Here is a 17,887-nt window from a genome sequence, read left to right on the forward strand (position 1 = left end):
GACTAGAGTACCTATAGAAAACTTGCAATTGTAAATTCTTTCTCTACCCCTTGGAGATACAAATCTTCTCCCAGTCTCTTGCCAGATTTACAACCCAGGAATGCTTTTCTCAAGGACTTGGGAGCCATCTCTTTGAATGTAATCAAGGAAGATAGTGTCTGCTATGGACTGAATTGTGTCCGCCCAAAATTTGTATGCTGAAGCCCTAACTCCTCATGTGACTATACTGGAGATGGGACCTTTAAGGAAGTGATTAAGGTTAAATGAGATCATAAGGATGAAGCTTTGATCCAATAGAACCTGTGGCCTTATAAAAGAGAAAGAAACACCAGCCCTCCCCCCACCACTTTGTGAGGAAACAGTGAGAAAAGGCTGTCATCTGCAAGACAGGATGAGAGCCCTCACTAGAATCCGACCCTGCTGACAACTTGATCTTGGACTTCCCAGCATCCAAAACTGTGAGAAAATAATTTCTGTGGTTTAAGTCACCCAGCCTGTGGTATTTTGTTATGACAGCCCAAGCAGACTGAGACAGTGCCCCTATCTCCCAGTCTCTGTGAAGGGTGGGAGCCTAAATTAGAGATGTGCCTTTTAGCAAATACAGATGGCCTAATCCAGCATTGACCAACCTCCCTCCTAATTTCTTCCACTATATTTTCACTAGCTTACCCTAGCACTTAAAAATCCTCCCACCTTTCGTTGGAGCACAGTTGAATAACTTTGCCTGTTTAACTCAGTCCCGTGCAATTCTTCTTTGATAAGGTTAATCACCCACTGGTAATTTGTTTATTCTCTGCAATCTGTTTGCCATGTTTTTTTGTTGTTCTTTTATTTTGTTTTACCGAAAGCATAATTGTTTTAAATACATGTGAAATTTTGTTAATAAATATTGAGTCAATACAGTCATTGTTGCCTGTAATTCTTTGCAGTATTTCCAGCAAGAGAACTCTCTTAAGCACAACACTGATTTCTGATGAATTTGTTGAATTCATCTCAAGTAGACATTTCTCTTCCTTTAATATTCTGGTTGCTTTGTGCTACATGATGATTAGAAGTAAACATATTCACATAAGTATTCAGTGAAACAGAAAGTTTTCTGTTTTCCAGCAAAATATTTTTTAAGTAGAAGAGTTATTTTTTTTCCAAAAAAGTTTACAGTAGGTAGGCCAAAAGACTCAGTTTTCCCTGGACTATCCCTGTTTTAGAAATAAAACTCTAGTTCCTCAGGAAGCTTCAGTCCCAGGCAAGCTGGTTTAATAGATTTGTCTTCTTCTTTCGGTTTTCTCTAAGATTAGCTATCCACCAGGTCATAAAAAACATACCACTGCAAATGATCAGTATGTGCTCTACTGAGCTGATGAACTGCAATAGATAAGGATAGTGAAGGAGGGAGAGAGAGAAAAAATGAAGGAGAAAGAGGAAGAAAGGAGAATAATGATAAAGATAGGGCACTTCTCTATGCCTACCACCACATGACAGAAACTACAAGTCTTAACATACTTGTAGTTATTAAGTAAATTTACAGCTGTTTTGTCTTTTTTTATGCAAGTATAAAAATGGCTACATTAAAATATATTTTCAAGTTCACTTCTCCCCCAGCAAATGCAAGGATACACCAGTGTTATGTGAGGGATACCAATGTGTTTTAGAACAAAGAGAAATGCTTCAAAGCAAAAGCGACTCAGCATATTCACTCTGCTTGAAAGAAAAATGAAAGACAAGTTTAATAGCAGAACCAATCACTGAATAATCCTGCAAAAGTGAAAAGTGTTTTGAGTTATTGCTTCTGTGAGTACCCTAACGTTTTTATTAACTTCCAAATACATAATAATGGCATTTCAGGAAAATTATCATACTTAGATTTTTAAGAGACAAGTTATTCCCCGAGCCCAGCTCTACAGCTATCATGATAATAAAAATTTCCTGCCCATGACAGCGTTTAGCTGGCTCAACATTCTTACACCTTCAACTTGACAGACCCAAGGACACAGACATGTACACACTGAAACTTGAAATTCCTTGGTTGGTGTTGCAGGAAAAGTGTGTTTTCAATTTATGTAAGTTATTTTCTTCTATAGACAAAAGGAAAGAATTATAAAAGCACGTTTTTATTTACGTATCACACAGTTTTCTCCTTTGTAATTCTATTCAATTCATTTTATGCACTGAGGAAAATGTTTTCAGATTTATGAGTTAAAAAGTGGTTAATAGGGACTGGCCCTGTGGCCTAGTGGTTAAGTTCGGCACTTTGCACTTCGGCAGCCTGGGTTTGGTTCCCAGGTGTGAACCTACACCACTCATTGGCAGCCATGCTGTGGCAGCAACCCACATACAAAATAGAGGAAAACTGGCACAGATGTTAGCTCAGGGCGAATCTTCCTCAAGCAAAAAGAGGAATATTGGCAACAGATGTTAGCTCAGGGCGAATCTTCCTCAGCAAAAAAAAAAAAAAAAAAAGGTTAAGATAATTTATTCAGGTGTATGTTACTCTTTGGGGAAAAGATCATATTTGCTTATTCACAAATATACTATTTTATATAGAGTTTACTTAGCTTTAGAATATACATACTTTTCTAATTTTACATTTTCTTCAAATTATCCATAACCACTGACAGTAGTCTCACTTTTATATGCTTTCCTTCATCTGATAAATTTATAAAAGCAATGGGTAATATTGCGAAGAATTAAATATACAGAAAGGTTTTCCCTTCTTTATGTCTCCTCACACCCAAACATCCAACTCCTTATTGAGCTTGTGCTTTTCTCCAGTTTACTAGTTCTCCTAACTCTGTGTATAACAGAAATACCTAGAAGGACTGCTAAACACGCAGAGGTCTTGGCCCAATCCCTGGAAATTCTTATCCAATAAAGCCTAGGTATCCTTGTTCACTCTCAGCAAAGCCATCTTAATTAAACAGTTCTTGATAAGTCAGAGTAACATTATAAATGATACAAAACAACATTTTTTCTAAAATTAGAAAAAGTAAAACAAATTCTATGAAGAAAAGATTTTTAGATATGAAAAGCACAAAGGAAAACATATCACTCATCTTTTCACTAGAGATCTCTCTAACTCAGTGGTCTGTTCATTCACTTACAGCCCCTCCTGGAATCTCACAGGCTTCTGACTCTGGAAAGTGAAAATTAACTGTATGAGAAAGATGAAGTGAAAAGGCAATGACTCAGTTCTCCCTGTGTTGTAACAAATAGATGGTTCTAAATAATATATGAAAATTATACTAAACAACACTATCTCCTGAAGAGCAACTAGGAGTCAGGCCCTGTGTTGGGCATGGAGGGTAAAAAAAGTGAATGGGGTCTACATGGAGCCTAAAATCCACTGAAATCCATTATTAAGCAATCTGAATTTCCATCACTACTCAGATCATACACTGCTTATAAACTCTCTTCCTTTCAAGGCTACTTTTCATGTTTTTATGCATATAATTTTCTTGTCTTTTTAAAATTTATTTTCTATTTTAGGATGAATTGGGAAATTGGTATAAGGTAATGAAAAACTTTTTATAATCTGGCTCCCTCCATCAGTATAGCCACACACCTGCATTACCCTAGGGAAGATGCTGCCTACACTGGCAAAAACTGATGATATACAGAGGGAAAAGCCTCCAGTTAACCCTGAAAAATCACTCTGTATTATCATTTTCTTTGGCAAAATCCTCCCTTCTCTCCACTCTGGAAGATACTTCATTTTAGTATTTGAACAATATTTGCATCTGAAAAAAGCAATTTAATAAACCCTAAAAGTTAGAGAAAGGAAAGCCATTGAACAACATATATGAAATTTATTATACTGAGCATGAGTAGGTTGTAGTAGCTATCACATCTTTTTTCTGCTTCCCTATGACACTCTTAACTTTCTATTACTGTGAGGCCATTTGGTTAGATATGTAATGTTAGTGGAAAATCACTTCTTTTTGAGGAGAACAGAGAGAAAGTTTGCTGCTTCACAATAGTGAAGACTAAGAAAAAGAAGTCACTATTACAAAGCTAAAGTAGCAAAACCACAAAAACAAAAGTGAATACAAATGAAATAGGACGTACTCACATCATATCCCTTGAAGCACATCACAGAAGCAAACACTCAAGAATGTTCTATAACTTTCATGTCAATAAGATTGTGAGTCCTGTAAGCCACTGGATTGATTTAAATTCTAAAATGTAAAATTGTTTTATAATTATTCAGCTTATTTTTTTGCATTTTAGTGAAAAGTTTCATTTATGATTTATTTAGATGAATACTTAGCTTGCAAACCTTTAAAGAAAAAGTGGGACTGCTAGGATCCCCATTTTCATCTCTATTATGGAATTTGAAGAATTTTTTCCCTAACTTTGAAGAGTAGAATGCATTATCAGGGAACTGCTGTCACGACCAAAATGAAAATTTATAATTTATGAATTTAAGAATTTTGATGTAAAAATTTCCTAAATGTGCAAGTTTCTTATCCAACATTCAGAATCTAATTAGGCACCTCATAGACATTTAATGAAAATGAGTGGGTTTATTTATGCATATTAATTTCTAATCTAACATTTTTAGTGACTTTCCTGATGGAATTCCTCATATGCTTAAAAATAGCCAAGAAAGAACTCTCCCAAATCAGTATTCTACCTATAAAGAAAAGCTATACTCTGGTAAATTATGTCATAAAGCACATTCATTTTAAGTAAAACTGAATCCCTTCCTCCCCACCTCCAGCCACTAGCTTTTATCATAGCATTGAAAATATCTACTCTTGAAGAAGATTCTTTTTGCTCTGAAAGAAACAAAGTAAGTCTTAAAGTGAAGAAATCATTTTATATTATATTCAATTGGCAAATGAAAAACTTGTGAGAATAAAAATGCTAAAATATTATTTCTTTACTACAATTATAATTATTGAACAACTCTAAAGGGAAGAGTCATTAACGTTTTAGCAAGGATTCTCATTTTCTTTAGCTATCTAGCATCTAAAATTTCTGATTATAACATTTTGTCATTTTTGTAAGCTCCATTTTATTACATTTTGGTAGCGTCTTTTAAAAAGATAAGAAGTGAAGCTAAGGATTAATGTACTGAATCAGTACTTAATAATGGAAAGGTAAAAAGTGTCTACAAGAATGAGTAAGCTGTGTGGCTACTGGTGAAAATCAAGTCTAATTACCAATTTAAGAGCTGAGTCAAGGTGGACATCACAGATCCCTATTTGAAAGCAGTGTTCAGGCCAATAAAACAAAACAGAACAAAAACACAATAATACAAAGAAAAGAAAATGACTACAACAACAACAGTGACAGAATCCTGAATGTGTCATGATTTGGAATAATACAGTTCAGGTCTTGGCAGTACCCTTTAATTAAATCTCCCTGTGATCTTGTGCCTTCCATATCACTATATTGACTTAAGTTTCCTCATCTGTGAAAGGAGGAGGTTGGGTCAATGATCTCTAAGTAATTGTCTAGCTCCAATGATTTCCATATTCATCTGACAAATAATAGCTTCAATAGGGCCTCTAAGCACAGCAAAATTTTGCTAACTGAGTCTGATTAAATTCTCTCCAGTATTGCTGTAGAGAAGCAAATTGTCAGAGCTCAGTCGTAATACATGTAATAAAAAATAGAGTCAAAAATTATCTTGATTAAGTGGCAGCACAATTTAATTATATATTTGGGAAGTTTTAGCACAGAGTCACTGGAATCTGTGCTAAAACACACAAACCAATGGACTCCTATTCATATTAATAAAGAGTAAAATATTAACCTAGAATGATCTTAAGACCAGTTATCTAAACCCATCAATTTAAGAAGTGGGAAACTGAGGCCCAAAAAGGTAAACAACTGCGTAAGGACAGATGGCACAGTCACAGCTCATATCCTGGCCTTTTGAGATCCTAAAATTACACTATTTTTTCTACTTTATTGTGATAACTCATTTCTTCTAAATAATAAATATGAGAAATTAAATGGCCCAAATTCTTCTCTTGTTCTAAATTTCTTAACTAAAAATTATTAGGCATAAAGTATACTAAAAATTGTTCATTAAATATCCAAAATAGAATGCTTCAAATAATCTTACCATTTTAAATAAACTAATTAAGACATGTGTTTTTCTCTGCTCCATCTTGAAATTATTCCAAAGAGATTTAAGGAAAAAAAGGATAAAGCAAAAAGGACAAAGAAGAGGAAAGGTGATTATAGAAATGAAATTTGAAATCTGGAAGACAGATATATTAGTATTGGATGACTTAGACTTAGAAAGCCAAATTGTAAACCGGCCATGGAAGAATTACAGAGCAAACTAACACCAAAGAATTACAGAAAAATTAAGTTCTCTATCTCGGAAAATGGGAAACCAGAGTTATACCTCTTAGGTCCTGTAGTGAATAAGTCCTCTCTGGGGAAACTTACCAGCCCCAGAGAAAAACCTGAAGACACTAAGAGTTGGATATTTGATAATAAAAAATGGTCTAGCCCTAATATCCTACAATGAAGCCCAGCAATCCATAAGCTACAACCATGCACAAAAACTTCCAATCAGCTATTATGGTGTCCCATGCATTTTTCTGAGAAAAAACAAAGACCAACTTAAAGGAAGTTGGAGACCAGTACAAAGCAATGATCGGAAGAAAAGTGTTAAATGGTTCAATAGCTTCAGAAAGAATAGGAAAATATTACATCAATAAAATTAAGTGCTATAGAAAGTTATAAGAAAAAAACATTGGATTTTGAAAAAGAAGTTAAAAATCTGATGGCAAAAAATTAATATTTAAATAAAATATTTGGAAAATAAAGTTGAGAAAATCTGTAATTCCTTTATTCATTTGTTTGTTTAACACTATTTAATGAACTCCTACTCTGTGTCAGGTGCTAAAGATACAGCAGTAAAGAGATAAAATTTCCTTATAAGGAGTTTTTTATTCTAGTGGGAAAGACATAATCAAGGTAAGGAATATTGAAGTGGTAGATTGGATAGCCAGGAAAGGCTTCATTGTGACTTTTGAGGAAGTGAAGCAGCTAGCAAGGTTGACATCTGAGGGAAAAACATTCTAGCGAGAAAGAATAGCCAAGTCTCTTAAGAGCATGCCTGGCCTATTTCAAGAACACCAAAGAGTGGTGTCCCAGAACTGAGAAAATCAGGAGAGAGCAGTAGGAAACTAAGTCAGGGAGGTAAAGGAAAGCAAGATGAGGTGGGCTTTGAGCAGAGAGATGATCTGAGACTGTCAGAAGTTAGAAACGAAAAGAAAAATATCTCGCAGAACTGAAAACAATATTGGACAGCATATTAAAAAAATACTGTGTGGGCCGGCCCCGTGGCATAGTTAAAATTTTGCATGCTCTGCTTCGGTGGCCTGGGGTTTGCGGGTTCAGATTCTAGGTGTGGACCTACACCATTCGTCAGCCATGCTGTGGTGGCGACCCACATAAAAAATAGAGGAAGATTGGCACAGATGTTAGCTCAAGGCTAATCTTCCTCAAGCAAAAAAAGAGGAAGATTGGCAACAGATGTTAGCTCAGGGTGAATCTTCCTCAGCAAAAAAAAAAAAAAATAGGGTGAAGATATAATTTAAAAAGCAACCAAAAAGAAATAGAACTAAGTAGTAAAAGGATTAGGGAGAAAATAATAGATACAGAAAAGAGGCAAAGGAGATCCAACATAAACAAATTTAAAGCTCCTTCCAAAAGAAAGTCTAAACAAGGTACATATGCTTTCCAGAAAAAATTTTTTAACTTTCCAAAAATAAAAAAGAAAGAAAAAAAGACTTGAACATACATATTCAAAGGTATATTATGTGCTAAATAAAATTCATTCAGCTGGTCCATGTTAAAATATATTGTTTAAAAAAGATTAGTGGAATCTAAAGATAAAGCATTCTTTAGGTAACCTGGCAAAGCACTGATTGGCTTATACGTGGAAAAAGTAGGATGGCCCCAGATTTCCACACAGTGATATGAATCCAACAAGATACTCAAGGAAAGAAAATGTGAGTCAAGTAGCTTGTTTTCAGTTGTCTGTCCTTCATGGATAAAGGCTACAGAGAGTTTTGAGTATGTAAGAATTCATTTTCATGAACCTTTCTCAAGAAAGCTATTAGAGAATAAATTGTAGACAATCACAAATTGACTTGAAAATCTTAAAAACTTGAAAAATTACAGAAGGACTGACAAGGATCACTGTATTTATTTAAGTATAGGACTAAGTCTCTAACAAATATAAGTACTAGAATTACCACATAGAATACAAATTTTATATGCTCCAACAATGTGTATAGATAGAACTGATAACTTGGAAAGAAAAGAAGGAAACATTATTTGAGGTAAAGTAAGTTTGTTGATTAACTCTTGTTAATCTACTATCATCAAGTATAGTAGTCACAAGTCAAAATATATCATTTACAACTAAAAAAATTAAAGATGTACTAACATATTTAACAATTTCAAGGAAACCATTATAGAAGTATGTTATCATCTAATATCAAGTGGTGCAGGAAAGGAGAAGAGAAAAGCAGAAGAAGAAACTTGCTCATTTTAACATTTCTCATTGTAGAGAAATAGTAGATATGGTAAATACTGTTTAAAGAAATAGGCCATTGGGGCCGGCCCGGTGGCGCAAGTGGTTAGGTGCACACTCTCCTCTGCGTTGGCTCGGGGTTAGCCAGTTCAGATCCCGGGCACACATCGAGGCACCGCTTGTCGAGGCATGCTGTGGCGGCGTCCCATATAAAGTGGAGGAAATGGTCACAGATGTTGGCCCAGGGCCAGTCTTCCTCAGCAAAAAGAGGAGGATTGGCAGATGTTATGTCAGGGCCGGTCTTCCTCACACACACAAAAAAAAAAAAAGAAAGAAAGAAATAGGCCATTTCCATTAAAAGTGAAAAATGAAAGATTTACTATTACTCTCTATACCTAAATCATCCTGGACCATAAACCGAATATGAGTCAAAAAATGTAATGCTGGTTAATTACCAAAACTTACAAAGCGATAGAGCAGAGCTTCCCAACAAATATGTCAGAGCTTCACTACTATGGTGCTAATGGCTTACAGGCATGCCAAAATATCAATCTTATCAGGCTTTGTGTATTCAGGGAGGGGCTGGACTAGCCAGACTCCCCAAGGAATTGTATCCATCCAACAGTAACCAGTCTCTTCTATTTACCCCAGTATGTTGTAAAATATAATTATTTTTACATTACGCATTATACATACATTATACATATACATACATACATACATTATAGTATAATAATGTAAAAAGGACACTTTATAGCACACCACTGCATGAACACATAAGAGAATTCTTACACTGTTATTTAGTCCTTCATTCATGTATAATTTTGTTGTCTGGCAATTCGGTTTAAGAAAATTTGAAAAATCCTAGAGAGAATTAAAATGAAACTCACCCAGGTGGATAGAAATTTTGAGAGGAAGAAAATTTGGTAATTGTGGTAGAAATGGTTTTAATTAGACATAAGGGAAATTTTTTCTGACTTTATGAGTTGCAAATAAATTACTATAATATTTTTCAGAGTTATTCAAGAAGATAAGTGATATCTGGCTATAATGGTAAAATTCAAAACAAGAGGTAGGCAAATAAACTCATTGTTTCTGAGATTTACTCATCTGGATAAGAACTAATACTTAAATTTAGTTTAAATGTTGCCTTCATGTTGCCCCTTGTGAACAGTGCTATACAATTGGACTATTGAAAAAAAAAGGAGTGACACTAGATATTCAAGAATCAAATTCAGTACGTTTCTCCTTCAAGGAGAGTGGATTTAGCATTCTACCTAGAATATTTTACTTTTAGGACAGTTTGACTTCCTAGCTCTCCTTTTCCCTCGTGGCCCCAATGATGTCACTACCACAGCCATCTGTGATCTAACCGAGTCATTCTTTAATCGCAACAAGCCCCAGTTTAATAGTCTCAGACTGCAGTAGAGAGGAACGTATTTCAAGGTCTGAGGGAGCATTTTGCCAAAATCTAAGAGCTACAAATGAGAGAAATGGATAATATAAACTATATTTTTGGGAATCTCCATAAAATCAAGTTTGATATTTTCAAGAAAATATTTAAATTTCCAAAACATTTATTATCAGATTTGCATTCATTTTTAATGAATGAAAATTTTACATACCTCTATTATCTTTTTCTAAATTTACAATTAATGTTAAAATATATTTATGGAGATGGGGGGCCAGCCCAGTGGCATAATGGTTAGGTTCACACACTCTGCTTCAGCAGCCGGGGGTCCGTGGGTTAGGATCCCAGGTGCAGACCTACACACAGCTCATCAAGCCATGCTGTGGCAGTGTCCCACATACAAAATAGAGGAAGACTGGCACAGACATTAGCTCAGGGACAATCTTTCTCAAGCAAAAAGAGGAAGATTGGCAACAGATGTTAGCTCCGGGCCAATCTTCCTCACCAAAAGAAACCTATATATATATTCACGGAGAGAGAGAATGAGCTCCTATTGTATTTTTTTAGTGGGGAACATTACAGTAATGAACAAAGTACCTAAGAGGAGGGCTCATTATTTTTACATCTAGTAGATTTCAAGTAAGTGCTAAATCCACTTTCCTTTCTAAAAAGTATCCATTAAAAAACTTTATATTTATCTCAGAGTTATGAAATTTTAACACTTATCTCTACTTAATATGTTAGACACTCTAAAAACATTGACAAAAAATATTGACTACTATTTTATCTTAGCTTCAAGAATCATGTAGGGATATGATAGGTAACATGATAGAAACATGTTACCTGGAATAGAGTACACTGTAGGACTTAATAAATAAGAACCAAGCAGTGAGTAAAAAAGTTAGAATTTTATTTTGTTTCACATGACAAAATTCTAATAGGAACAGAAGAAAGAATGAAAGAAAAAAGAAAAGAAAAGAAAAAACACTTATTAAACCATGCAACCTGGAAAGACAGGAGTAAAATTACAAATGATTACAACCAGAGACAAAACGTCATCAGGAATCTAATTCACAATCCTTCCCCTCTAACAGGACATAGAATGAGACTGCTCTTAGTGTTTTGAAATTTTGGTTTAAGTCCCAAAACTGAGGATAATGGGTCCACTATATATAAAACAAGGCCTTATAAGACAACCCTTCAGTCTTAAGAGTGACATGGCTAAATAGGTCTTTTGATGCTCAACTCTATTGTCCACCTACTATGCTATAAAACAACGTTCGAGTTTTGTTAGAGATCGCTTGATTGGTCCAGCTTGGTTATATTTTCACAGTGACTTGGGAGTATGTGGAGGGAGTTAGCCGAAAGATCTACTAACAACAGAAACTGCACAGGGTTATAGGCAGGAAGAGTAAAAGAGCAACTTTAGTGGAGGTTGGTACAAAGTCAGAACAGTGCCCAACTGCCCCAGGACAGGCCAGTAACACACTACTCTCTAAACACCCTTGACTATGAAGAGGGCTGGTTCAAGTGTGCAGGGTGAGGCCAAATCTACATGGAGGGTACCAATAGCTTCAGCTTGGAAAATTAGAGACATAAACAGTAATATTTCAAGCTGGTCATTAAGATTATTTCTTAAAAGGTATGTAGAATCAGGTTTTTACCTTACCTCTTGGCTGAACTGCATTGAAGTTCTCAAAGAACATGTCTTTGAGTAAATATAAAACAATTTCTTTGGAAGCCAAAATGTGTAACATGCATGCAAAACTCTTGGATTCATTAAATAGTTTGTCAATAAGCTGACTCAAACAAACAATTGTCAATGAAAACGATAATCTCTGCTAGAATTATCTCACAACTGCCTTACAGAGGGATAGAGAATACCGAGCCTAAATGGTTGAGGTGGTTGAGGATTTCCCTAGTTTAAATATCAGGCACTGCTGGGCTGCTCTTCTCATGGGCTGAGCAAACTCCTGCAGCACTGGCGAAAGCACTGCGCAGAGAAGCAGACACTTGCTGCTTGACACAGAATGCAGCAGAATATAGAATAAGGAATTACTAGTGCTTGCTACTGCCCATCCCTTGAACTACTTTCATCAATTCATGCCTTACATTGCATATATTTGCTACTGATATTTCAAGCCACTGGCCAGCCAAAAGCTCCAGAAAACTACAGGGTTAATAACAAGCTAGAGTTTGTTATTAAACAAGCTGCAGTTCTACGGCTCCAAGAGGTTCCAAGGCAATAACTGATATACATCAACTCGCTTCTATCATCTACTCTAGATTTCTTTTTCCCTTTGTCAGTACTTCTACTGATCTAGGTTGTTTACCCAGTGGAATGGCCTAGATCTAATCTCCAAGAAGTATGAGTCCCTTGCTATCTTGGATTGTTGCAATGGCACATTTACTGTTTTCACTGATTGTTGAAATATCAAGAGGCACCACAGTGTTTTCCAGCCTTCAGACATACTCTACCCTTTCTATAATATCTATTAGCAACCCTATGTCTCCAAGTTTTCATGATTATCAGCATTGATTACATCCAAGAGTACAATAACTTCTTTCTTAGTCTGCTGCTCTATTAGGAAGAGCAGACTTATGTTTTTTAACTGTTGGAGACACAGCACTATTCAACAGCCGTTGGTTCAATATACACTGTGTATCCTGTATCAAATATACATTCAGGCTCCCACCCAAGACTATCATCCATATTTAAAGCTCAGACTTGACTGAGCTTTAAGACGCCAGACCAATACTTTCTCAGGCAGCAACTTACAGATGATGTGATAGAATCGCATGCCTATCCTACCTCTTCATTATAAAATTGGTCCCTGGATCTAAGTCAATGTTATGATGGACCACTTCTGAGGTAGACATGAAGGGTTCTGCTCAAATCTCCCTTCAAGGAAAAACTTTTTGCCTACTCTGGGAAGTACAATCAACAGACAGCCCCCAGCTATCAGTTTTCAGCATCTGCCTGGGATAGTCAGTATTTGGTGACTTAATGAGACAAGAGTGTAAAGCCCCAGCCATTTCTACCTGACGCAAGACCACTCTGACAAGCAATAATTGCTCCAAAGCTCCCCACTAGTTGGCCATGATTTTGTAAGATATACACCACAGTTCATCTTCGTATACCCAACCCTGCATTTCTCCTCTTCTTTTCATAGGTTTCAATCTCTAATAAACATCTTACATTCCAAACTCCACTCCATCTGCTCCAGAAAGTCCAACCCACGATAATTTGTACCACAGAGGTCCAAAAAGGCAAGATAGTGCTTCTCATTTTGCCTACCACTCCATGCACACAGACTCCAAAGTAACCAGGTGGCAGCCATAGTTTAGAGTTCAATGGGGCTTTTGATGTCCCATTTAGGGACCAAGACCTCTAACCATGCAGAGCACAGAGTTTCAGAGACAAGATGCAAAATGTCCCCCAGTGGGTCATTGGTTGTGATCTCTAGGTGGGACAACTCCTGCTCCCATCTCCTGTATTCTTCCTATTATGGACAAAGTATAGTATTAAAGTATTTGCTACAAGTTATTTACCACATACTGGAGGATGGACTCCCTAAATTTGCAGAGTATTGCCTATAACTTGGCATTTTAACCACATTTTTGGTTGGTTATTCCAACACTCTACCATCTAGGGAATTTCTGAGTGGTGCAGTATGTGATAGAAAAAGTGAATCTCATGGTCCTGCGTGCACTTCCATACTTCCACTGAAGGAAAGAGGGTCCTCTAGTCTGTTTTGATATGTGATATCCCATGCTGGTGGAACAAACACACTGTTTGGATAATGGTGCTAATTGGAGCCCTGTGAAGATGAAAAGCAAACCTATCTCAGAATGTGTCTTATCCTCTTAGAATATATATGACCTTTCCAGAATGGAAGGGATCCAATGAATCAACTTGTCAATGAATCATATTGCTACCAAGTGGAAAATATGAATTTCTGAGGAATAGTGCCATATGGTGACAACAGTAACTAAATAAGCATTGGTAAAAAGGAGTCCACGTGGTTGGGCCTATACATAGCCTCCTTCTCTGCCAACATGGCCACTTCAGAGGGTTCTGGATTGGAAAATATGCTCAGGTCTGGAGACTGGACAAGGCATGGTGACTTTTTATTGGAAAGCTAGCACTCAGCCTCCAAGATGTCCATCCTTACCTTATTCTGCTGGTACAAACTGAATAGTATCTTTGTTGCCTACTCATTTATTTTTCCCCAGGGATGACGTAACACTCTACAGTAAAACCCCTCTAGTTGCAACTCCTACTCTAACACTCTCTATGATAATTGCATCTACCCAGCTTACGGAGGTTAAGTGCTCCTACGAGGCCTCTATTTTTTCAGGATTCCATCATGCCCATTGTGATTTGTGAGCCTCTTGGCCTTTCCATGTACATCATCATCTAATGGGTTTTTCAGTCTTGCATAGCATATACACTCCAGCTCACTCACTTCACTGAATCTTTTAATACTTTCTCCTACCAAGTGTCACTGCAATTCTGCCATTTCTACTTCACTTAGCATGAGCAATCAGTTTTTCCATAGGTCCTTTCCAGGGTATTTAGTCTTATATCATAGGAGTGTGGTCCCAAATAAAGAAATTCAGCATGCAATCCCACATATATTGTACTGTCTTCTGACAGTATATGATAGTTATGTTTTGCAACTCTTATAGGATATAGTTACTTCTCTTTCCTTATTAGGCCCAGAACATCCTTGAATGGCTGAGGTTATAACTTATCTCTAATTTAAGGCCTCGTGGCCAGAAAGGGAGGTAGGAACTAATCCTGAGTGCCATGCCTGACTTGCAGTGGAGAAGCATTTGCACCATCTTAAAGCAATGGATAATTCTACCTCTTAATAGGGAAGGGTGCACCATTTCTGCAGGCTCAGAGAGCTCAAAGGAATCTGAGAATTCCGATTTTGGGGACATTATCCATTCTCATTCTATGTATCTGGGTCCCATTCTTTCCCAACCAGGGTGCTGCCCTTAGCAAGCGGATCCTGCCTTTGCTGAGAGTTTAACCTCTTTTGGTAATTATCTTTTCCGATAATTAGGACCCGGGTCTGGATCTCAGCTTGCTATTCTCTCTTACTGCAGAGACCTTAGCCTCTTCGTATGCTACAAAGGAGGACTTCAGGCTTTCACATTTAGCTTGTCACTGGCAATCAATCACTTTCAGTTTTTCCAGAAAAAAAACTTTTCCAAAGCATCAATGAAAGCACACGTGAGTGTTCACCACAGGCTGCTCCTGCCACCAGAATGTTCATTTGTAGTAAATATCTCCTCTCTGGTCAAATGTCTCAGGTTTTCATTTATTTCCCTATGAGGGCTTCCACTGCAGTGTAAGAGGCATTCAAGGCTATGCATTCCATCTACTTTATAGCTCCACCACTCTTACAATCAAATCCTGGACCTAATTTTTAGCATAATCTTCTCTCCTGCTTCAGGAGATGAGAATGTCTTTAAATGCTGCCATAGATGTCTTCTGGCTTTTAGAGCACGCTGTGAGTAAAGAGCTGGCTGCTTTAATTTTATTATTATCTTTCTTCAAAACTTTTGGGGCAGTTAACAAGAGCCAGCCAAGGTCACCGTCCTTACAATCACCATTGCCCCTACATCTTTCAATTGCGAGAGCTATTAACTAAGTAGCATAACCTGCTACTTACTCTTCCATCTAAATGTCATCCCAAATGACCACTCATGAGGTTCATGGCAAGAAAGATGCTACTCAGATAATAACCATTCGATGGTTATTATCACTCATTCCACTTACCACTCAAAAAGGTTCCTTGTTGCCATCTCACTAAAGAGTAATTCAATTCCAGAATATTATTCCATGTTCTGCTTTCTTCGGCCATTTCTATTACAACTTCTATAGTGTGGGAGAAAGCCCTCAGGCAGAGGAGCAGAAAGATTCAGGAGCCTGATGTGGAAAGCTATCATCTCATACATTAAGTGTCGACAGTGGTTACTCAGAATTAAGCTGAGGTTATATAGGGTGAGCATCAAAAGTGCCTCCTATAATCATTTAATCATTCCTCTTTAAAGGACAAGTCTAATAAACTGCTTGAACATGTTTCACCCCTGCCTATTCCATAATTTTCCAAAGAATACATGTAAAGATAAAATATATCAATTTGAATATTTAATTAATCCGTTGTTTAGACCTATCTTCATGATTAATTTAATAGCAGAGGCAAATCTGTGTTATTGAACTAGCCCACACAAAAAAAACAAATGCTCTATGAAACAAGCAGATTGGCTTTTAATGAAAAGATAGTGGTATCAAAGATAATAAATATACAATGAGTTACACCCTGACTGATTTTTGACATTTCTAATGGAAAATTAATAAAATTGAATAAAGGGGTAAAATATAAATGACTATATATGGGGTGAGCAATAGTGAACCTCAGTGGAGAGTTGAGGAAGAGTAAAAGTGAGCTGGCCTCATCATTTTTAGCCACTGTTTGAAGGCATTCTTTTTCCAAAAATTTCTATTCCTTTTTCGAGATAGATAGAATAAGTGAATGAAAGTATTAAAGATTAGTAAGTAAATTTTAGAAGAAGAACAATCCTATAAGACACAAATATCATCCTCTCACAGGCAGATGATCTTAAATCTATATGTAAGTTATAACGATAAATTTTTCTTTATAATGATTTGATCAGGGAACATGTATCTAAAAGTGTGCATCAATACTATAGAGTCAGATAACCTTTTTGCAATGACAAGTATGGAAAAGAGTTAGTATTCTCTACTACTGCCTTCTTAGCCATATATTCTATCCTTTTATGATGAAAAATGATTTTTGCACTATTTTCTTTAACAAATATCTTAAGAATATAAGTGAAATGGAACAATGTATAGTTAAAATTTAAACCAAAAGAGAAATCCACATGAATGCAATAAAAATAAAAATCCTGCTTCCTAAAAATATGACTTTCCATTAACGAAATCTCCACAAATTTATTCCTTCACTTTCTGCTATTTCTTTGCATATTATTTCCTTCTGATTTCCATAGAAACAGTACAAGTTATCTCAGACTAAGATAATTGTTGTCTCACATTTTCTTTGCTCACTTGTTGATTTTCCCATCAATTTTCCATCTGGCCAAAAACAGCGTTTTCATAAAATTTTAGAGAAAAGATAAAAGGAAGCTTTTTTTTCACTTCTCAATAATACCTCACATTCCTATGATTTAGTGAGTCTCCAATCAAAGGAAAAAAGAAAAGAGTATTTTTCAATGGATTAAACAGCGGAATACAGATAACTTGTAAGGTCTTTAGAAAAAAATCTTAAATTTAATGACAGTTTATGAAGAACTATGAAATATCTAAAAATGTGAAATATAAATATGTACAACACAGGCAACCACTCCAAAACTTCAATCCTCCCATTGTGCCCATCCATCAGTAAAAAATGATTTTGGACCACTGTTCTCAACTGTGCCTCCCATAAACCCATCTTAAGGATGATGCTAAATCATTTTTTTATAAATCAACACAACAAACCTATTACTCCTGTTTAATAGATAAGAAAACAGACTCAGAAACAGGTGTCAAACAATTTTCCCTAAAGCTAAGGTTTCTAACTCTAAGTCTTTATATAATACCATCTTCAATCCCATAATATTTCTTCCTGCTTCTCACTCATTTATGAATCTCAACTCATTATTTCATGGGCCCATATACCTTTTGTTTTTTCTTTCCTTCCTTTGAGTTCACGCTATACATTCAGTTATCTTTACAGGTGCTGCCATCACCATAAGGGTTTTGTAGTACAGATTTCCCTTTACCCAAAGGGGCAGAGTATATGGAACTCAGATCTATATACCAGTATCAATCATTTCTCTAATTGCATTGTTTTTTCCATTTCTAAAGGTACAATCAATTCACCTTTTGAAGTAATCCTAATATCTTGATAAATTGTTAAATTTACAGCAAA

The sequence above is a fragment of the Ceratotherium simum genome, chromosome 4 (genome assembly GCF_057802395.1).
Source record: "Ceratotherium simum simum isolate JZ-2026a chromosome 4, ASM5780239v1, whole genome shotgun sequence".
Taxonomy (NCBI): domain Eukaryota; kingdom Metazoa; phylum Chordata; class Mammalia; order Perissodactyla; family Rhinocerotidae; genus Ceratotherium; species Ceratotherium simum.